At 44.1% G+C, this 22927-nt stretch overlaps 1 protein-coding gene across 1 annotated transcript in view; it reads right to left on the reverse strand.

The window, feature by feature from the left end:
• Positions 1-22927, reverse strand: part of RAB27A (RAB27A, member RAS oncogene family) — a 73177-nt gene that overhangs the window by 38736 nt on the left and 11514 nt on the right. Inside the window, exon 2 of the mRNA XM_075531522.1 lies at positions 10935-11047. The gene's annotated coding sequence lies outside the window, so the exon portion shown is untranslated. The remainder of the gene's footprint in view (positions 1-10934; positions 11048-22927) is intronic.

Consider the following 22927-nt stretch of genomic DNA (forward strand, 5'->3'; position numbering starts at 1 on the left):
CTCTACAGCTACCAAGCTTTAAAAGTCACTCAAAATTTCTAATAGACTCCAATGATATTAAGTGATTTTTCTAGAAATTAGGTATCACTTAAAAAAAGTTGTATATGAAGCCAAGGAATAAAAATGCTTAATTGATAGGATAAAATAATAATTCATAAATTATCAAGGGTCCATGACAGAGTGGGGAGTGGGAAGGGAGGGGGGGAACAATGAGGAGCTGATACCAAGGGCTCAATCAGAAAGCAAATGTTTTGAGAATGATGATGGCAACAAATGTACGAATGTACATGATTGACACAATGGATGGATATATGCATTATAATAAGAGTTGGATGAGCCCCCAATAAAATGATTATTAAAAATAAATAAACTTTAATGAAACCCCTAAAAATGCTTCCATTTTATAATCTACTACATAGAACATGATAGAATAAATTTTGAACCTGACATAATTTCCCATAACGACTGCTATCTCTGAGAAGGTACGATATACTAACTTTTGATTTCTAGACATTAGCTCTGAACTATAAAGATTTCTGACATGGGAAGGACCAGACGTCAAAATTCTAATACTTCTCATTGAAAAGGTCTGCTTACACGCCCTGTAGAAAACAGAAACTCCTGAAAGAAAATGTATAGGCTCCTACTGTTAAGAAATTGGATATTGTCCACATGGTTTCACATTTTTGTTCAGATGCAGTTCAGAATGTTTATGAAATTGAGAGCTGCCCAAACACACAGAGTGCAGTAGGACTTTCTGAGAAAATGTGGAGAGCTTTGTCAGCCAGTGGATTTTTATGACCTTCCTGGAAAAAGTAGAGTTATAGATATAGTTTAGTCGTCAAAGGATTTGAATGTCTAAAGAACTCTACTGAATTAAGGAGGAAACGTCAAATTGGGCAGTATCAGAGAATGCAGGGAGCCTGGCCATCTTTATGCACAGGGAGCACCTGCATTTGGGCTCCCTTTACCTCTGACGACTGATTAGACCCTCTCAGTTGCCCTCAGTAAAGCAAGTTGTTCAGGTATAAACATCCCTATCTCTTCATGTCCCTGTTCTCAAAGCCCTAAGAGTTAACAGAATGATCACAAACAGAACCAAATGCTTCTCTTCGGTAGACTCCACTTACCCCAGAAGACTGCTCTTATAAATCATGTCCGACTCTGGGCACATATTTCATTGACATTTTCTATAAATGAAAACTTTACGGTGCCTAACTTACATGTTCATTTTAAGCTACTTCTAAGTGCCCCACTCCCATCTCATGAGCATACCTCATCTCACCAGTATTTTCTGACGATTTCTTGTATATTTCCAGTCTTCTAGCACATCGTCTCTACTGCCCCTCACCACTGGACTGATAAGAGGCCAGCTGTCACTTAATTGCTAATTGCTCCTGCCATCTGGCTTTCTCTAACATCCTCTTCCTTCCTGTAGTCCCCTCTGCTCCCTGCTGATTTCATCCAGAAGTGACTCAAAAAGTCCTGTGGGGCTGCACTGATAGCTGTTCTTCTGTGGTATACTAAAGGGGCATCCAATTTAGCAGTATTTGATAAGCAACGATGACGTGCCTGCAACTATCCCCCAAGCCACCCCCACTGCCATCATGTCAACTTTGACTTACAGACATCCTATAAGGCAGGCTCAAAGGCCCCAGAGGAGCTCCAAGGCTGTCACCTTTACAGCCACAGCCTTCCCCCAGGGGGTGGCTGATGGGTCAAACGACAGACATTTTGGTCAGCAGTCAAGCACTTTATCCACTGCTCCTAAGCAACGATAAAAGGCCTAAAATAAATCCATGCTCCAGCTATTCCTCTCAAGCAGTTGGTAATTGGGGTGAGGAAACAAAATCCATCTTCAACAAAGGAGAAGTAGGACAATCTAATCAGGGAGCGAAGGATGGGGTCCACCACCTAGACCAACCAGCCCAGAACATCAAAAGAGAAATGGACTTCATGCCAGAAGATCTGAACTCTGCTACTATTTCCAAAACATGTGGCCTGGGGCAAGGTGTCTCACTTCTTCCAGCCTATCTCCTCAATATGGGAGTACTGATCTAGCAGGATTGTTGGACGAATTTCAGGATATATTTTATTGGGTTGCATTTTATAAACTGTAAACTGCTTGTACATGGAAGGTAATGGTTTTATAAGACAAGTAGACCCTGGGAGGTCAGAAGGTGGGGAGCAATTACATCAAGTCGTCAAGCAGGAGCCATCAGCGAAGCTGAGCATCTTCAAAGGTAAGCACGGTTCAGCTCGATGATGGGGAAGAAGCAAGCCGAGCATCTTTGGTAGAGAGGTGTGTCTGGACTTCAATTTAACAAGGAGCCCCATTCACCACTTCAAAGATGCAAAGGTGAATAAGGTAAAATCCTTCCCTCAAAATGTATAGTCATGGAAGCAGAAAGCGAAGGCACAAATAGCTACCAAACTGGCTGTAAACTCAAAGAAATGCTTCTGAGATCACAGAGAGGGTGGAGACACTAACCCACTGGGTTCTAGTTCCACTCTGACCCAGCTAATGTGTGATCCGGCAAAGTCACTCCTCTCCCTTGCACCTTCTTTTCCGCATCTAAAATAAAATAATTGAACTCAATAGCGTCTCCCCAGCACAAACATCCTGTGCTCGATGGTTTTAGATCCAGCATCCAGAGGTTAGTCAAGAGAAATGAGGTGTCAAGATCTGTACACAAAGACCATGTTGGAAGCGAAAGAGGACCACCAAGAGAAAAAAGACCCAAATGCAGTTCATCTGTCCAGCACCGGATAAATAAAGGAGAAGGCACAGTCAGAAGTTCCAATTAGATACTGTTTTGTTATTGTTTTTTTTTTAAGAGCTGGGTCAAAGCCGGGCTTCCTGAAGCTAGTTCTCTATGAAAACAAACTTGCAGCTCGAGCTCTTCCATAGCATTTGAGCAGCAAGTGAAGACAATATTTAATTGAAGGCATGCTTTCGTACTATATGTATTATATAATAATAATAGGAATATGGTGGCAGCTGTCCCTTTATCCCCTCTCCCTTCAGGATCTTCAAGATAAGAGCCCAAACTAGGTTTAAGGCATCATAGGAATGAGAATTTATTATATTGGGGAAGGTTGAGAGTCAAAGGCCAGTGAAGCGAGCCACAGACAGATGCTTGAAAACAATCCCATCTCCTACCCCCCACCCCCCACCCCGTTGGCTCAGCATGAACCTGGGAACCAAGGCAAGGTCTGAGCAGCCAACCCAAGTCACGGGGGACATGATGGGCAGTCCTATATTGGGCAGTTCTGAGGAAACTTCATTGGCAAGGGTCATCCCTTTAGTGTAAGGTACTTTATTTGGGAGGACGACGTAAAGGGAAAAGTCGGCGAAGTCAGATGGGTATCCCCCCTTTGCCTCCCCTGCATCCTCTCCTCTTGGAAGCCTTCTCCGAGGCATCTCCCCAATCTGAAACTCAGACTTGGCACTTTATCACACACCATCCATCTGACTACGTGTTCATGAAAACACTCTCTGACCAGCCATACACCATCTTCCTTCAGATGCCTTTTCTGCCTTGCAAACGCTCCCTGAAATAATTCCCTCTTTTACAACTGATCTTCTGAAATGACACGCCAAGACCTAATGCCCATGGGTTTTCAGAAGAAAGGAATTGGCTTAAACTAAACGATGTCAGCTAGTCACTTTGTTCTTTTCTCAAAATTAGCTTAACTTCGTTTCTTTTCCAGTTTCTTCTGATTAGAAGAGTCTCTAGACTACTCAAGTAAGAATAGTAGGTACAGGCCTCAAGTTTGCTTTTACTGTTTTTTGTTTTATTTTGTTTTCATCTGTACCACAAGTTGTACATAGGCCAGATAGCACACTTTAGGGGTCCTGGTCCATAATGACACTTTTTCTTTTTTATTATATAAACTGAAGTTTTGAAAACACAAACCTTTTAATGGTGAATTGGGTGATGGTTTACAGAGCAGATGATCATTTTGACATCCAGCAATTGACATACTTTGTCTCATCTCATTGGTTGCAATCCCATCCATGTCACATCACTTCTCTCCCTTCCTCCTGTGTTTCCTGCTTCCATTTCTCCTTCCTTTGCCTTGCTAAACGTTCCCACAGGTAAATGCACTCAAATGGTTGAGCACTCTAAAACGTGCATTTCTCACCAGTGAGACGAGGCTGTGCTTGTCTGAAAATTGAGCTGAGCGCTGGGTGTGAACTAAAGCTTTTAAAATAACAAAGGCACCCCAAATATACTAACCGGTACCTGAAATAAACTGGTTGTCTGAAATAGACTTAGACCATGAACATCACAAAACCTAGCGTAGAAAAGACCAAGAGTATCAGTTTAACGATGATGAAAATGCGGCCCCCTGAGGGGTGCTCATGTCACAAGTTTCCTTCCCTTCTCCTTCCCAACAGATAAAGAGGAAGAGCTGCTGGACGGTGACTAAGGAAGACTGAAAAACGGATGCCTTTGGATTACGGTGTTGGCCAAGAATGCTGAATATACCACGGGCCGCCAGGTGAATGAACAAATCTGCCTTGAAGTCCGGCCAGAATGCCCCTTGACGGAGAGTCTGGAGATGCTTCCCTGCCTCCTGTGCTTCCCAGACTGGGAAACCACAGAAACGACGAGGAACACAAACGAAACGAGACAGCAGGAAGAAGCTACTAGCAGCACAACGATAAAACTACAAACTAAGCATAATATAGACAAGACCACCGTCAACATTTCAGAGGATCAGAAGAACTTCCTTTACTGGAACAGGAAACGGCCCTTCTGAGTTCTTCAGGAAGGACAGCACTGTGGTCTGCCTGGAAGAAGCAGAGTTCCTGGTTGTTGGCAAGAAGGATTTCTGGGCTAATAAGCTGGCTGTGGAACTTGAAAAGGATGCTGGGTGTCGGTTTTGATGTTTCAGGAGGATGGACCTATTTCAGACCTGGTCTCAAGAGAAGCTTGACAGCTGGTTGGCTTGGGGAAGGCGGAGAAGCTCTCCTTTGGTCAGCTCATCTCAAGAACGTTTGTCAAGTCTGCCATCATGGGGTTTGTCTACAAAGGCTGCAGTGAAACCCTGCGGCTGGTAGACCTTGAAACTCCTTTTCCTACCGTAAGTGGATCTGGCAGCCTTGGGAGTTCCAGTACAACCAACCTCTGCAGACCCAGGTCTTTGAACCCTCTCCTGTGGAGAGATTTAAGGAATTTCAAATCAGATCAGATCCTGTACATCTCCTCAGAAAGCCTGGAAGCAACAGAGACCCAATATCAGGATGAGTCGAACCTCAATGGCTGATCTTCCAAAGACCATTGGCCTGAAAGTCAAACCTAAGCATGCTTATCTGGTGAGATGTCCTTGACTGATCCCAAAACTGGCCGGCTTGTCAAAGAGGCTAGGGTGGGGACCTACGTGAAGACTCACAGTGTAGAGCAAGGAGAAATTGTGGGCCTTTACCAGCTCTCCCCAAGATCTCCCGGACAAGTGGGCCCTGACCCTGGTGAGCCTGGGAGCTGAGGTGATACAGGTAAAGAAAGACATAGCTGAAAAATTGATTGACAGCGAGACCACAGAGAAGTTGTCTAAGTACTATTGGAAATACCAGTGATGCAGAGATAAACCAGAATTTCCTCTAGGCAAACAGCTGGAATATCTTTTGTAAAGACCTAGTGTGGCTGCTGGTGGAACCTCATCACTGTTCATCATTAATCCCCCAACAGTCCAAGAAGAGAAAGTCCTGCAGCATGAAGTCTGTGACTCTGAATTTGTCCTTAACAAGACTAGTAAAACTAGCTATACCCCATTTTTATGGCGCGCCCAAACACCTCCTCCCATTGTGGATTTAGTCCAACATATCACACCACCAAGGTTCAAAATCAGTGTAAGAATGCAGGAGTCCTTGTTTAGAACCAATAAAGGACACTGGACTTGCCAAGAAAAAAGAGAGAGAATGGAGAGACTTTATCTTGTGTGCTTTAGACATATTTTCAGAAAGAACTAGATACTAGAGAAGGCTACTAAGCAAAATACTAAACCTATTTTGGTATAGTCAGCAAAATATAGTAAGATCCACAGGGAGATGGACTAAAGTGACTACACTAGTGAGCTCCAGCAACAATTGTGAGGTAAGCACAGGACCAGGAAGTATTTCATTCTAAGTTACATAGAGTGAGTAAGAGTGAGAACAGACTTGCCAGCACCTATAACACACCATCAGACACTCAGACCACTATCTTGTCTTTTGTGTGTGTGTGTCTCCCATGTTGGACCAGGTTCAGGGCAAGATGGATCAATCTGCACACAGCCTGAGGAAGCAGGAGAAGGCTGTCCATTTAAAGCAGTGGTTCTCGAACCTTCCTAATGCCTTGACCTTTTAATACAGTTCCTCACGTTGTGGTGACCCCCAACCATCACATTATTTTCATTGCTACTTCAAAACTGTAATTTTGCTAGTTATGAATTGTAATGTAAATATTTTATATGCAGGATGTATTTTCATTGTTAAAAATTGAACATAATTAAAGCACGTAATTCTAAATTGTGAAATATTTCTTTATAATTATTGGGGGCTCTTACAGCTTTTATAACAACCCATATATGAATTGGGTTTTTTTTGTTTGTTTATTTTTTATTAAAAGATCATTTTATTGAGGGTTCTTACAGTTCTTTTTTTTACTTGTTTTATTAGGGGCTCATACAACTCTTATCACAATCCATACACACATCAATTGTGTAAAGCACATTTGTACATTCATTGCCCCCATCATTCTCAAAACATTTGCTCTCCACTTAAGCCCCTGGCATCAGGTCCTCATTTTTCCCCTCCGTCCCCGCACCTCCCTCCTTCATGAACCCTTGATAATTTATAAATTATTAATTTGTCATATCTTGTCCTGTCCCATGCCTCCCTTCACCCACTTTTCTGCTGTCCGTCCCCCAGGGAGGAGGTCACATGTAGATCCTTGTAATCGGTTCCCCCTTTTAAACCCATTCTCCCTCCACCCAGTATTGCCATTCACAACACTGGTCCTGAAGGATCCACCCTGGATTCCCTGTGTTTTCAATTCCTACCTGTACCAATGTACATCCTCTGGTCTAGCCAGATTTGTAAGGCAGAATTGGGATCATGATAGTGGGGGGGTGGGGGGGAAGCATTTAGGAACTAAAGGAAAGTTGTATATTTCATCGTTGTTACATCGCACCCTGACTAGTTGTCTCCTCCCTAAGACTCTTCTGTAAGGAGATGTCCAGTGGCCTACAGATGGGCTTTGGGTCTCCAATCTGTACTCTCCCCCTTTCACTATATGATTTTTTGTTCTGATGATGCCTGATACCTGATCCCTTCAACACCTTGTGGTGATTGCATAGGCCGGTGTGCTTCTTCCATGTGAGCTTTGTTTCTTCTGAGCTAGATGCCACTTGTTTACCTTCAAGCCCCCAGACACTACATCTTTTGACAGCCAGGCACCATCAGCTTTTTCCCCCACATTTGCTTATGCAACCATTTGTCTTCAATGATCGTATCAGTGAGGTGAGCACCCAATGTGTAATAAGCATATTTGTACATATGCTGCCATCATTATTTTCTAAACAGTTACTTTCTATTTGAGCCCTTGGTATCAGCTCCTCTTTTTTCCCCTCCCTTCCCCACCCTGACACCCTTGTGACCCCTTGATAAATTATAAATTATTATTGTTTTCATATCTTATACTACCACTGTCTCCCTTCCCCCACAGTTTTTGTTATTCATCCCCCTGGAGGGGGAGTTTATGCGTCAATCATTACTATTAATTCCCCCCTCCTCCCCTCCTGTCCGCACCTTTCCCCTACCCTCCTGGTATTGCTACTAGCCATTTCTGTTCCTGAGGGGGTTAATCTGATCTGGATTCCATGTATCATGAGCTCTCATCTGTACCTGTGTACATGCTCCGGTCAAGCTGCTGTGAAAAGCAGGACTGGGGTCATGATAGTGGGCAGTGAGAAAGCCTCAAGGGACCAGAGGAATATTGTGTGTTTCATCGGTGCTGTGCTGCACCCTGGTTGACTCGTCCCGTCCTTGTGACCCTTCTGTGAGGGGATGTCCCATTGCCTACAGATTGGCTTGGGGGTCTCCTGCTAAGATGACATGAAAGAAAAGACTGAAAATATATGAAACTGGGATGATAAGGAAAACAAAAAAAATTGTTTTTCTCACAGCTCTTGTAAGTTTGATTATGTCCATGCTTAAGCCAAGCTCTGGGCCTCCAGCTGTACAGCAACCCCAACATCTGACCCATCATTCAAACTTCACCCTCTCCATTGAAGCAGCCCGCCAAGGGCGCTCAGCTCAGTGGAGAGGGCTGACTGGCAGTCAGGCAGCTGAAACCAGGAGCCCAGGGGGAGCAGGAAAGCACCCTCAAGCAGTGGCAGCACACATAATAATGACGCCTTCAGTAATCCGCTTTTCTTTTTAATGGGCTTCGCATGACCCCTCCGCTGTCACGTAGGCTGTACCCTGAACTCTGGCTCTCAACCAACCAACTTCAGCGGGAGGGAGGAGGGAATGCAAAGGGACGGACAACTTTAACCCTGACTCCTGTCTAAATGAGGAGGAAGGGAAGAAAGAAAGAAAGGGAAGTGGTGACCATTTCCTCTTTGGACATGCAGCGAGAGAGCTGGCAGAGCACCTGAGGGAGCCCTGGGCCCCAGGACCTGCTAAGATGTGCAGGCGATGGTTGCCATGGTGTCATGCTGGTGGGCATGGTTCATTAGCGCTCCCTTTGTGCCACAGCTCTGGCAAGAGCTCACAGTCACTACCTCGGACAGCAGCAGTAACAAGACAATAGAAAATGTTACCTGTAGCTTCATGGCCGCATGATCACTGGAAACTATGCCTGCATGAGTCAAGGACAATCAGAGCAGTGGGAGACAGTCAAAGCTATTACGATGGGAGTAAACACCTTTGGGATGTATTAAATACATGCTGTGGATACAATGCCCTCATGACTGAGCACCCCTCGCCAAAACTTTTGGGGCTAAGGAAGGGTACTGGTCATTGGAGAAACTCTTCAGAAAACGTCAGTTTAAAACAAAACAAAATATCAAGGCTCTTTCCATAGTGATTTCTGATCATGAGGCTCTGGGTCCACTACTTGGTAAAAAGCATGAACTCTAAGCACAGAAACCAACGCGATGCATTTACTGGTCAGCAGCCTAGAGTGCAATCCAGGAGGCCCACAGGCTGCCTTGGCCCTGGCCCTCATCACACAATGACTATGGCACTTTTAAGTGGCCTTTCCTCATCTGAAACATGAGGAGGTTGGACTAGATGAACTTTCTGCTCTCTGGGCATAAACTTGGGGGTGTTCAGAAATGAGGGAGCCCCTCCAGTGCCTCTCAAAGGGTATGAGTCTGCCCATGTGCTAGGATCTTGATTGTGTTTTCAAGGACACCCAACCAAAACACTGGCCAAAAATCAGTGGGAGAGAAAAGTAAACACATGCACACATCTGACTAAACAATGGGGCAGTGGGCACTGGATCAAGTCTTACGCATTTTCACACACTCAACACCCGCAGTCCAGACAATTGCCTGAACAAATATGTATTGCATGCACTTGCGGTATGAAATATTTTCAACATACCCAAAGTTCCCATCATTGTACAAGGAACCCTATCATCACACTCATCACTGAGATATTTCATGCTTGCGTAAGTCACTATGTACATCTCTAAAGTACACAGACCTTTGCATAACCACAATAGCCTTATCAAACCTAAAAAAAAATAACTGGAAGACAATTTTAACTCATGTAAAAATATTCATTGCACTGCAATATTTACTTCCATAAGGTTTTCCACCATTCAAGCGATTAGCAATGTCAAAAATAAAGCCCCTTGATGTGAAACAAGCGGCCATCCAGCAGAGAAACAACAAGTCCACATGGAAGAAGCACTCCAGCCTGTGCGATCATGAGGTGCCATCAGGACCAGGTAACAGGCATCAGAAGACCCTTAACAAACAAACAAAACCATATGTTGAGACCGAGGAGGGTCGGAGCAGAGACCCAAAGCCCATCTGTAGAGAATGGAACATCCCCCACAGAGGGGTCACAAGGAAGAGATGAGTCAACAAGGGCACAGTAAAGCACCGATGAAACACAATATTCCTCTGTTCCTTGAGGTTTCCTCACCCCACCCCACTCCACTACCAGGACCGCAGTCATGTGTTTCACTTCAGACTAGACCAGAGCATGTACACAGGTGTAAATAAGAGGCACACTCAACCCAGGAGCAGGGATGGGAATAGAAATACTAGATGGGTAGAGGGGATGGGAGGAAGCGGGAACCGATCATAATGATGGACATACAACCACATACACACTCCTCCAGGGGGAAGAACAATGGAAACCATGGGGGAAGAGAGACAGTGGTCAGTGTGAGATATGAAAATAATAATAATTTATAATCCATCAAGAGATCACAAGGGTGGCGGTAGGGGAAAAAGAGGAGTTGATACCAAGGGCTCAATAGAAAGTAATTGTCTAGAAAAGAATGATGGCAACATATGTACAAATACGCCTGATATAATTCATGTATGGATTGTAATAAGAATTACAAGAGCCCTCAATAAATGATCCAAAAATAAATGAAGCCCCAATAAATATAAATATTTAAGAATGAGAAAGACTCCCAGAGTAATTAATTCCTTACTGTGTTATCTTATTCAACATATTATTCCAGAAGGAAGCCCTATTTTTGTAAATGGTGTTAAAGGAGGAAAGCAACCAGTACGTTCACTGAACAGATGCTTCTCAAACTCAGAAAGTGAGCAGATGTCTCAGAGTCTTTGTGTTTTAAAAAGTCAATACACGTAATGGTGTTTCATGTTAAATTCTACAGTTTAAGTACCTGAGAACTGCCAAGGCAGAGTTCCAAATCTCTACGAGAAAAATAAAATAAATGTAAACACTATACCTTGATTAAGGTGTGTAATTGTTTCTCAGAAACTTCGGAGATTTGAGTTCCCAGCACTTCAGCAAAGAGACAACTTCCAATCACATGTCCTCTTCCAGGTTAGTCTTTGTCTACTACCAAGAGAAATGTTAAAGTCAGAATCGCCTAAGTATATCAATTTTTCAAAAGACTCTTCAAGAGCGGCTCAACTCTACCAACTTCCCACCCAGGCATCTGCAAATAAAGCCGCAGTCCATAAATCCAGCTAATTCGTCTCAGCTGTTCGTCATATGGCCTTGCAGACCAGTCAAGTGATGTTTCCTTTCAAGCTTACTCAGTTCTAATTTGACTGGCCTCTCACACAGAGGCTTCAGTGATTAACCATTTGCTAGAGCTAGGAGCCTAGTGCTCCAATTGTCCCACCCCTCACCCCCAAACTAAAAGGTAGGAGACTTGTTTTTGAGAAAGCACCTTGAAAAGTATCATGTTCTCCAGGCCCTCAGAGGTTACATCAACCTGTTTTCCTGACAAACACAACGCCCGATGCAAACAATTCAGGAGATCAGATGAAAGAGGCGGGAGGAGAGGTGCTAGATTACTTATCAGACTTCATTCTGGTCTCACTAATAAAACTAGCTACTGGGTGGGGGAGGGGTGCGCCAGGTGTCTTTCTGTCATTTCAAGTGCAATATGTCCTTCATCCAACTTACCTCCTGGGCTCTTCTCCCTGATCCTGTCTCAGACTCACCTCTTTTCTTGTGTCGTCACAGTAAAACCCCTACACCTTAGTACAAGGGTCTTAACCCCCCAGCGCTCTCTTTTCAGCACAGCCTGCAATGCCCATCAGCAGCATGGCCTACAGCACCGGTTCTCAACCTGTGGGTCGTGACCCCTTTGAGGGTTGAACCACTCTTTCCCAGGGGTCGCCGATTCCTAACAGTAGAAAAATTACAGTGATGAAGTAGCCATGAAAATAATGTTATGTATGGGGGGGGGGGTTCACCACAACATGAGGAACTGTATTAAAGGGTCACGGCATAAGGAAGGTTGAGAACCACTGCCCTATAGGAACATGTTAGGAGTGTACCTTCTTGGGTCCACCCAACACCTGGGGACCAGCAATTCTAAGGCAAGGACAAAGACAGCTGTGTTTTAAAAAGCTCTAGGTGAAGCTGCTGCCCACACTTCAGTCAGGTCTCTAAAAGACTCAGGGTCTTCCCCTTGCCAGCGAAGCCCGGTTAGATACGCTTCTCTGTACCTTCTTCCTTGCTAGCCCTGATCACTCCAGAATGATAAATACCCAATTTATTTTTCTCAGTTTGTAAGTATCTTGAAGGCAGAGATTGTATATGATTCATCTGTGATTCAGTCAGCCCACAATCAATTAGTGGGCACTTAGTAGTCACTGGATGGCTGGTCGCATTCGTAATCAATCGTTCCTGTCCCTTTAAGGGAATTGGCTGCTCAAAACCACGTAAAAAAAAACTCAATCTGTTTCATTTACAAAAACCCACCACAGTCTCAGGTCTCAGGAGAGACTCTGAAACACTCTTGAATGTAGAAAAGCTAAAGCAACTGGGGGGTGGGGGGGATGAGGACATAAAAGAATTGAACAAAATAGTTCAAAGGGCAGCTCAAGAAAAAGCAAAGCATTATAATGAAATATGAAAAGACCTGGAAGCTGGAAAGTCAAAGGGAGGAATACACTGAGCATGTCTCAAGCTGAGAATACTGCAGAAAACAGTCAAGCCCAGGATTTCAATCTTGAGTGAGTCTATGAGCAAACTATTAAACCACACAGGAAGCATCAAAAATGTGGGCAGAAAGCACAGCCACTGCACCAAAATCAACTGGTTCGCATCCAACCATTGCAAGAAGCAGTGTATGATCAAGAACAGGTCGCACTGAAGGAAGAGGTCGAAGCTGCCGGAAGACACTGGAGAAAAACAAGGAGCAGAAGGAACATCGAGATGCCTCCACAAACTAATGCACGCTGGAAGCACTCACTCGTCTACACCAAGAAATTTTGAGGACAGCTATCTGGCAAACTGACTGGAAGAAATCCATACTTGTGCCCATGCCAAAGAAAGGTGAGCTAACACAATGCAGATCTTGCCAAACATATCATTCAAATCCTCCGCAAATACAATTCTGCTAAAAATAATTCAAAATCAGCTGTGGCTAGAAATTGAAGCCAGATTCAAAAGAGGATATGGAACAAGAGATCTCAATGCTGATACCAGATGAATCTTGACTAACAGCAGAGAATGTCATAAAAGACGTTTCTTAGTATTTTTCACTGTGCAAGGACATTTACTTTGTGTGGAACTTAATACACTCTGGATAACATTGGGAAGAATGGGAATTCCTGGTACTTATTTGGGCCCTTGCAGAACTTGTACACAGAACAAGAGGCAGTTGTGCAAAGAGAACAGGGGATTGCTTTCCGGTTCAAAATCAGGAAAGGTGTGTGCGTGGGGGGGTGTTGTATCATTTCACCATACTTATTCAATCTGTAATCTGAGCAAATAATCTGAGATGCTGGACAACATGAAGAATGAGGCATCAAGATTGGAGGAAGATTTATTAACAATTTTTGATATGCAGATGACACAACCTGGCTGGAAGCAAAGAAGACTTGAAGCACTTGCTAATGAAGATCAAAAAATTTAATACAAAGTAGACCAAAAGCCTCACAACTAGACCAATAGACAACATCATGGTATATAGAGAAAAGCCTGAAGTTACTGAGGATTTTATTTTACTTGGATCCATAATCAGTGCTCATGGACGCAGCATTCAAGAAAGCAAATGGCATATGGCATTGGGCGTATCTGCTGCAAAGGTGGTAAACACGGAGATGTCACTTTGAGGGTAAAGGTACACCTTTTCAATGACCACATATGCACGGGAAACCTAGAAAATGAACAGGGAAGCACAGAAAAAAATTGCTTCATTGAATGTTGATGCTGGCAAAGAAAATCGACTGTTTCCAGGGGGGAAAGAGAAATCTATCTTGGTAGTACAGCCAGAATGCACCTTAGAAATGATGATGGATATGGAGTGTGATACGAGTTGTATGAGCCCCTAATAAAATGTAAAAAAAAGAAAAGGAAAAAAAAGAAAATGATTAGGGAAAAGAATGTACAGATGTGCTTTATACAACTGATGTATGTATATGTATGGACTGTGATAAGAGTTGTATGAGGCCCTAATAAAATGTTTTAAAAAAAAAGAAATGAAGATGGAGAGACTTTATCTCGTGTGTTTTGTACACGCTGGGGGGAGGAATCACTTCCTGGAGACAGCATCACGCTTAGTAAAGCAGAGAGGCGGTTCACAGGAGGAAACCCCTCAGTAAGACAGACACAGTGGCTGCAAGGGGGAACGCCACCCCAGCAAGAATTGTGAGGGTCACACAAACCCATGCGGGTTTCGTTCTCCTGTACATGGGTCCCTATGAGTTGGGAGCAACTCGACGGCACCTCAAATAACCACCACCACCCTCAAAGACACAGCAGCTAAAAAGGCCTCAACACAACCAAGATGACGTCTCTGTGGTCAATGACAAGGATAATTTTGGTTCAGAGCTACACACGGATGTCTAGAAACCGTTTGTGAAGGGAGAAGAGCACATTTTTATGAGAAGTTATAGTCCTCTTTGTTATCTTACAACAACCGCTACAATGTGGAAAGTAATTTAGTAAGGACATGTACCAGGATTTTAAAATTCCAGATTAAAATTCATTAGAGTTAACTTATTCTAATTACAGTGGAGGAGCCCCTGGTAATATAAATGATTAAAAGCTTGAAGGGTCAATGATACTCAGAGGTAGCTGGGGGGGTGGAGGGGGAACCCTAGCAATATCACACTTCAAAACCAAACTCACTGTCTAAACATTAACCATTGCCAACCCATGGAGTGCGGTTCTAACATGAAACAGAGTCACTATGAGTCAAAATCAACTGGATCCCAATGTTCTATTTGTGTTTGTTCTGTTTTTAAATTATGGAAGTTGAGGGAAGTTTCATTATCATGCTTCTCAACTTGTGCTGTGAAAAATAATTCTCTGGGAATCTTAAATTTAAGTGCAGATTCTGAACCTACCTCACCTAACAGGTGTGGGTGAGGCTCTCTACCCCAACTCTAGACCTATTGGATTAGAATTGCCCCTGGTGGTGAACTGGGTATTGCACTGATAACCACAAGGTTAATGGTTCAAGGTTAGTGGTTCAAACCCACCAGCAACCTCTCAAGAGAAAGATGAGGCTTATGTAGCAGTAGAGAAAACCTTTGAGGGAAAACTCACAGAATGTCTACTGAAGCTCAGGGATTCAAAACCTCAAAGAAGAAAAAATGGGGCTAAAACAGAATAGTGGAAGTCTTAAGCAGCTCAGCCCCAGATTCCATCACCACCCTTACATCCTTGTGATTGGTCTTTTCCAGCTCTAGCATAAATCAAAGTTTTACTCTCTGGGAGAAGAAAAACAGAGCATCCCCAAAACATACCAACTTCAGTGGAGGCAGTCAGAAGCCACGAGACGTTTCACAGTAAATATTGAGATTCCTCACCCACAATAAACACATTGGGCTTCCAGAATGTAAATAGCCACAGACAGGTGGACTTTTCCAGAAGGAAAGTCCTGGATATAAAACCAGAAGTTTATGAGGAATTCTGGGAAGAGGGAGGCATAAACAGACCATCATTCTGTCCCTCCCCCACAAATACAAGGAAATGGTGCTCAGCTATTCCAGGCCCTGAATTGGTGAGAAGAAAGCAGAGGGAAACTGCGGACCAGCGAAAATCAATGGAAACAGTTAAAGTTTATTGTGCCAACCTGGGCGATAAACTCATGTGGGGTTAATTGAAGGGCACAGATAAATGGCTCGGTGAGGCTCGCCTTTCTAGTTCTCGGGTCTCTTGCTTTCTGATGGTTGGACCACGGTGCAGCTGCCTTAGCCAGTTCCCTGCTTCAGCTGGCAAGGCTCACTTCCTGTAAGACATCCCTGAGGAGAAGCCACATGGACCTACCCCAATGCAGCCCTGGGTGCTGGAGCAGCCGCATGGAGACCCCTGCCAGCACTGAGATACTTACACATTCACTGATTTGGCTTTCCTCCTGCAGTCGGCATCATTGTGTGTGATTTGTGAGATGGAGGAAGACTCTGTGGATTGGTGACGGACATATGGGTTAATGTTGGACTTGTGGGCTTGGGCAGCACTGGGTTGGGATGTTTTCTTGATGTGCACTTAACCTTTATAGAAAACTCTCTCTTACACATGAGTTTCTGTGGGTTTGTTTCTCTAAATTGCCCAGACTAACATATCAATGCAGCAAAAATCAGTTACATATGTCAATCACCTCTCCCACCACCCCTGCCCCCAGGCCACCAGCTTCTGTGAACTCCCATAGCAGCCGGCCCCAGTAAAGGAGTCTGCTTCCTTGGTTAAAAGTTCAGTTACAGTCCACATGGCCGGCAGTTGAAAACCACCAGCAGCTCCTCGGGAGAAAGACTGGGCTTCCTACTCCCATAAACAGTTACAATCTTGGAAATCCCAGGGGGTCTCTATGAGTCAGCATTGACTTGATGGCAGTGAGTTGTTGGATCCTTAACCACCAAAGCCTCTTCCCCTACAAGGAGACAGGATCCCAAGTTTCTACCCTAAAAATCAACAAGGCAGAACTTCCCCAGGGCCCATTTGGAGGTTGTGAACACCTCCCCAACCCAGACATTGTTGGTTGAAGACTACTGCAAATTGCTAGACAGCTGCTCTGACAGTCAACACTCTACCCATTTCCCAGTATGACCCACGGCTTAGGCCTCAAAATAAGTAGGACAAAACTCCTTGGCTAAGACAAAAAAGACCAATTGTTCTGGCCACCAAAGAGTTTTGCAGAAAACTCTGAAAGTAATTCAGATGAAAGCACTAATTACTGGAGAAAATTCAGTTACCACCCTCAAAAATTCCAACAACAAAATCACAAAACACACAAAGATCAGAGAAGCAGTGGTCCATCCAAATGAATATGGCAATGGAAGTGAAGTGCATCTAGGGATACCAAATGTTTAAGCTGAATGAATATACTATAATATTCAACACAAAGAACTAAGGGAAACCATAGGTAAACAGCTGAAAGAAATGTTTTAAAAACCAAGAAAATGAAGCTCTAAAAAAAGGAATCATAACTGAAAGTGACTATAATTAAGATGAGAATCACAATAAAAAGGCTTACCAATAGATTTACTTCAGGCAGAAGAAACTGTAAGTTAGATAATAAGACCATTAAAATTAGAGATGCTAAAGAGCAACAAGAATGGAGGCTCAAGAAGCACAGTTTAATAGACTTCTGGGACAATCAGAGACCTAATGTATGCACCATGGGAATTTCAGAAGTCTTTTAAAGACTTTCTCTTTTAAGACTTAATGACAGAAAATGTCTCCAGTCTAACAAAGGACACGACTACAAATTCATGAAGCTCAAAGAACTACACACAGGATAAACTCAAGGAGATTGACACCTAAACACATCACAGTTAAACTTTCAAAAGATAAAAAGATAATCTTGAAAGTAATGAGAATCAGTCATATCCAAAGAAGCTCCAATAATATTAGATGTTGATTTTTTCCTCATAAACATTGGAGACCAGTCAATAGAATGATATGTGTAAAGTGCTGAAAATCCTTAGACTTCAGGGCTGAGCCAAGGGACATGAAGGCACAGGACTTTAGCCTGTGGCGCATTTAGGGGAACTAGCCAAACAGCTCATAAAGATAATGTTCTACATCCTCATCTAGTGAGTAATGGCTGAGGTCTTAAATTATCAAGGGTCTTAAAATGGTGGTAGGTCATTCAAGAAGCAACTACTGGTGGTCTCTTTCTGCCTGGAGCATAGAAGAATTAAGAACAATGAAAACTCCAGGAAACAAATAGAACAGAAGACTAATGGCCCACCTGAACTATAACTTCCTCTAACCTGAGATCAGAAGAATTAGATGGTATCTGGCTCCACTACCAACCACTCTGACCAAGACCAAGGTAGAAGGTGCTAATTAGCATAAGCTGGTGGGGGATAGATGGGGGGGGTATTGGTAGAACAACATTCAAAGCCAGAGAGAGTGAGAAACTGGAGGAATCCACAAGACTATCGTCCTGGAAAAAGCCTAACTTGAAACTGTAGACAATCCCGTGCTCACTTTCCAGTCAAGTAATAAATGGGACTTTAAAGCAAACCCTGTGAGGAATGTGCTGCTCAAAGAATCACTTCTACATGACTAACAGGGAAACACTTATCTAAAACCAACGATGAGGAGAACAGGCGAACAAGGCAAAGGGAAGGAAGGACCCCACGGAGGAAACAGAGGGAGCACTGACACATATGAGGATTGGAAACAATGCCACAAAACAATTTGAGTTGGGGAAACCAATTTGCTATGTAAATTTTCACCTAAAACAATAATTTTTTAATAAACAGGGCACTGAAAGAAAAAAAAAACCTCAACCAAAATTTGCTATACCCAATGAAACAATCCAACAGGAATGAAGTGAAATTAAAACAGATAAACAGAGGCCGAGACAGTTCACACTCACTTAACTGGCTTTACAAAAAGTACTCATGGGAGTTTTGTACAGGGAAGGCAAAAAGACACTAGAAAGTAATTCAAAGTAGTACATAAAAATAAAGATCTCACAAAAAAATAGAGATCAATATCTCTATGAGCCCTGTTGGTACAGTGGTTACACATTGGGCAGCAATCTGCAAGATCAGCAGTTCGAAATCACCAGGCAGCAGGCTCCTCAGGAGAAAGTTGGGCCTTTCTACTTCCACAAACAGTTACAGTCTCGGAAACTCACAGAAGGCAATTGTACCCTGTGGATGAGGCTGCTATGAATTGGCATTGACTCAAGGACAGTGAGGGATTACATTGACAACAGCTCTATTAGGTAGGAACCACGGGGGAGGGTCAGCTTGGAAAAGGGGCGTGAGAATGGTTGCACACACACACACACACACACACCTAATCAATATCACTAAACGGCACATGCAGAAGCTGTTGAATTGCTGCATGTTTGGGTGTGTATGTTCTCACAATGGTGTAGTGAGTTACATGTTGGATTGCTAACGTCAAGGTCAGCAGTTTGAGACCACCAGCTACTCTTTCAAGAGAATGCTAAGATTTACAGCCTCAGAGGCAGTTTCACCCTGTTAGGATCAACTCAATGGCAGTGAGGGTTTTTCGTTTATTCTCAACAACAACATAAAGAGTTTTAAAGGAAACGGGGTAAGTGGAAGGAGAGACCTGTGACCAGGGAAACTGCTTTGGTTTGAGCAAGGTCCCCTGAGGCAGGGACAGCAGACTTGAGACCTGACGGGTGTGGAGGAGCTGCCATGTGATGGTCTGGGAAGCAACAGGCAGAGCGATGAGCTGACAAGGGGTGAACCACAGGTAGACTGATACCCAACTGTGGTCAAGCGAGATGTCTTAATTTGGCACTTCTATCCATTGCTCAACACCCAGGTACACACAGACTCTCAGAAAGTGTGAACAATCCATTTATTGAAGTAGTGTGACAGGTGTCTTTTATCCCCCTCCCCCTTTCGTTCTTAAAAAACAAACATTTGCAGTTGTCATATTATTGGTTTTGCAATTTTTCAAGGATAAACATTCCAAGAGTCTCATGCGGACCAAAGCAAACAGTTCTTGGGCTGTTGGGCAGGCTGTGCACGTGGGATGAACGCGTGCCCTTTCAGATATGGAACTTTCTCCTACGGTCCTGACCACAGCTCGTGCTCTTTCCTGATGGTCAGGTTTTCCATTAATGATTCACCTCCCTGACGAGATTCTGAACACCCAGCAGTTAAGCACCTTGTCGCAAAGCATGCGGTGTGCAGCGCACATACAAGATGGTCTCTACGTCGACTTTGGAAGTGGGGGCAGTGGAAGGAGCACTGGACTGAGGGTCTCAAATCCCAAATGCAAGCCGCACTCTCTCTGAGCCACCACCCTAAAGATGACAGATGTCATATTGCCTGGCACGCCTTTCCAGAGGGGTTTCTCCAAAGGCAGCGTGCTGGCAAAGTCACACCTTCCTCCTTTCGATGTCATTAGTCAGCTATCATACTTGGAAGATTTTCTTAAGGGAAAATGAACACCAAATCCTTAAGGAAGGAACAAAAGCCTGCAAGATATTAATCCAACTAAGATGAGGCTCTAGCTCTGCTGGGAGATGGAAAGGATGGAAACGTGTATGGAAACGTGGTGGGACGGGTGGAAAGTGTGCTTAATTCTCCCCGGTCATCACAAAGTGTCAATAGGTAATGTGGAAACCCGAAACAACAGATTCACCAGCAGGCCGGCCGGCCAGTGACATGGACAAAGCTACCAGCGAGCTTCAGCTCAGGTAAGAACTGAAAGTGACTGCCTCCGGAGAGCAGGAAGTGGGGCAGGGAGGGGACTCTGCTGGTTTTTCTGTAAGAAGCCTTGTAGAATGACTTAGTACCCCTGGATGTGGACTGACAGCAGCCTTATGGAGCCGTGTAGAGCTGCCGGTGGAGTCTTTCCACAGCTCTAATCTTGAGGGAAGCAGACCATCACATCTCTCTCCGGTGGGGTGGTGGGTGGGTTCAAAACCACGGACCTTTTAGCTAGCAGCTGACATTTAATCAATGAGTCACCAGGGCTCTGCATCTCACCATAATAAAGTCTTAAAAATAAATTTATGTAAAATAAAGGATAATGCCAGTGTTTAATTCCGCCCCCCCCCCTCTCGCTCATCGGTGATTCAAGGCATCACAATAAACATTCTCAGTCCCTAGAACCCACATTGAACCTGCATGTCGGCAGTCTGGGCTCTGAAGACAGACTGTCTCTCCTTGAATCTCAGCTTTACCACCAGCTGGCTGTGTGACCTTGAGCAAGTAATGTAACCGCTCTGCCTCCGGTTCCTCACCTGTGGGAAAGGAATCGTCGTAGACATGTAAAGATTGAGTTAGATGAGGGTAGGGTAGCACAAATGGTTGATAATGCTCAGTGCCTGTTACCCAGAAGGCTGGAAGTTCAATCAACCCCCCAGAGGCACTGCTGAAGAAAGGGCCCGCCAGCTGCTTGTGAACAATCGGCCACAGATAATCCTGCCGAGGTCAGTTCTACTCTGCCACACGTGGGGTTGTGACAGGTTGGCAAATGAAAAAAAAGTTATGCGATACATATAAAGTTCTTAGAATAGCATTCAGTAAATGTTCGGCAGTAACTTTTCTTATGGAGGGCTTTGCCCCTACCCAAAAGTGGCCCTGACCCCTGCATTGGTGATGTTTATCGTTCATTCCCCTTATGCCCATGTCAGCAGCCCTCGTGGGACATGGTTAAGCAGGTGGCTGCTAAGTGAAAGGTCAGCTGTTTGAACCCACAGGAGTGACAGCCCTGGAGACAGGCTCCGGTGAGAACTACAGCCTGGGAAACCCTAGGGAGCGGCTCTACTCTGTCCTCTAGGCTTGTGATGAGTTAGAAACAACGCAATGGCACACACAAGAAGCCCCACCTCTCCAGCCAGTGGGCCAGCTGCCCTGCACACAGGGACTGCCTGCTTCCTTCGAGCAGCCCCTGCCCCGTCTAATGAGCACTACTATCAAATTGATTTGACATTTCGTAATAATTATGGTACCTACATAATCTGGTGTCAATTTGGGACTTGAGGATTAAGCATGAAGGGGTGGAGTCTAGTCTGTCTCGGATCATAGACAATGAGGCCTCTGAGTGGACATGGCTTTCTCCTGAGAATTCTGGGAAATGTTTTTTCCTCCTTGGAGGTGGGAGACTCTCTGCCCACCCCCTTGGAGATGCACTGACAAGACACATGGCACTTTCAGTGTCATTGCATATGTTTCGTGAGTCTGAAGAGGACTTTATAGATTAGTATCAGACATATGAGCTAATATTGGACTTATGGGCTTGTACTGGACTGGGATGCTTTGTTAATGTACAATTACGCTTTATATAAAACTCTTTTACACACATGAGTTTCTATGGATTTGTTTCTCTAGTCTACCCAGACGAACACAATAATCATAAACCTATGTTGTGTTTCCTATTTGATACCAGCTGTAGGTAAAAACTCAAGGCTGCTCTGAGTCAGAATCGACTGGAGGGAGGTGGTTCGTCTTGAGGCATGACAAACAATAAGGAACCCTAGTGGTGCTGAGGGATAAGGGTGGGGCTGCTAACCACAAGGTTGATCGTTCAAACGCACCCGCTGATGGGGCTGTCTCCGCTCATGGAGACTACAGTCTCAGAAACCCTATGTAGGATTGCTATAAATCAGAATCCACGGTGTACTTGGTTTGGGTTTATGTTAAAAACAAAAGAAGTCATAAAGCAACAATATCCAGGCCTGGTTAACTGCCTCTGCCCCTGAGCATCTTTCTCCTGGTGGTTCTACAGCAGTGCAGGGAAGGCACAAGAGATTTGAGCTCCATCTCGTCCTCAAGAACCGATTTACAGAAAATAGAAGTGGGCTTGGTCACTGGGTTGCAAACCTGATCATGAACACCAATCGTCAGCATTGTATTCCTTTATTTCTTTAACTTTTCAGTGTGAATTAGCTAAAGATTGTATTTCAGAGCAGAGCCTACGTTTTCCATGCAACAACTCAGACACCATGGGATTCCACGCTTGTTTCAGTTATCACCCCGTACCCCACGTCCTCATCATGCTTCTGCTTTCCACCCCGCCTTCCTTCCTTCCTGACCCTCAGGACTCTGTCCTTGGGTAAATGCCACTAGGCCAGCAGCACTGTAAGAACATGGAGTTTCCTAACTCTACCTCCAACCCTAACTAATTAGAATCTCCAAAGAAGAGACTGGAAAATGTGTTGCTTTGTGTAAGTCAGGTTTAAATAAGAACACTTTGTGTGATTTTCATGGGCAGCCAGCTAATAAAACTGATTTCTCAGGCTTCTTCCAGCTTTAAAGTCATCTAGATTCTAAGCCCCTGTGCCATGAATCTCTGATTACC

The sequence above is a fragment of the Tenrec ecaudatus genome, chromosome 14 (assembly GCF_050624435.1).
Source record: "Tenrec ecaudatus isolate mTenEca1 chromosome 14, mTenEca1.hap1, whole genome shotgun sequence".
NCBI lineage: Eukaryota > Metazoa > Chordata > Mammalia > Afrosoricida > Tenrecidae > Tenrec > Tenrec ecaudatus.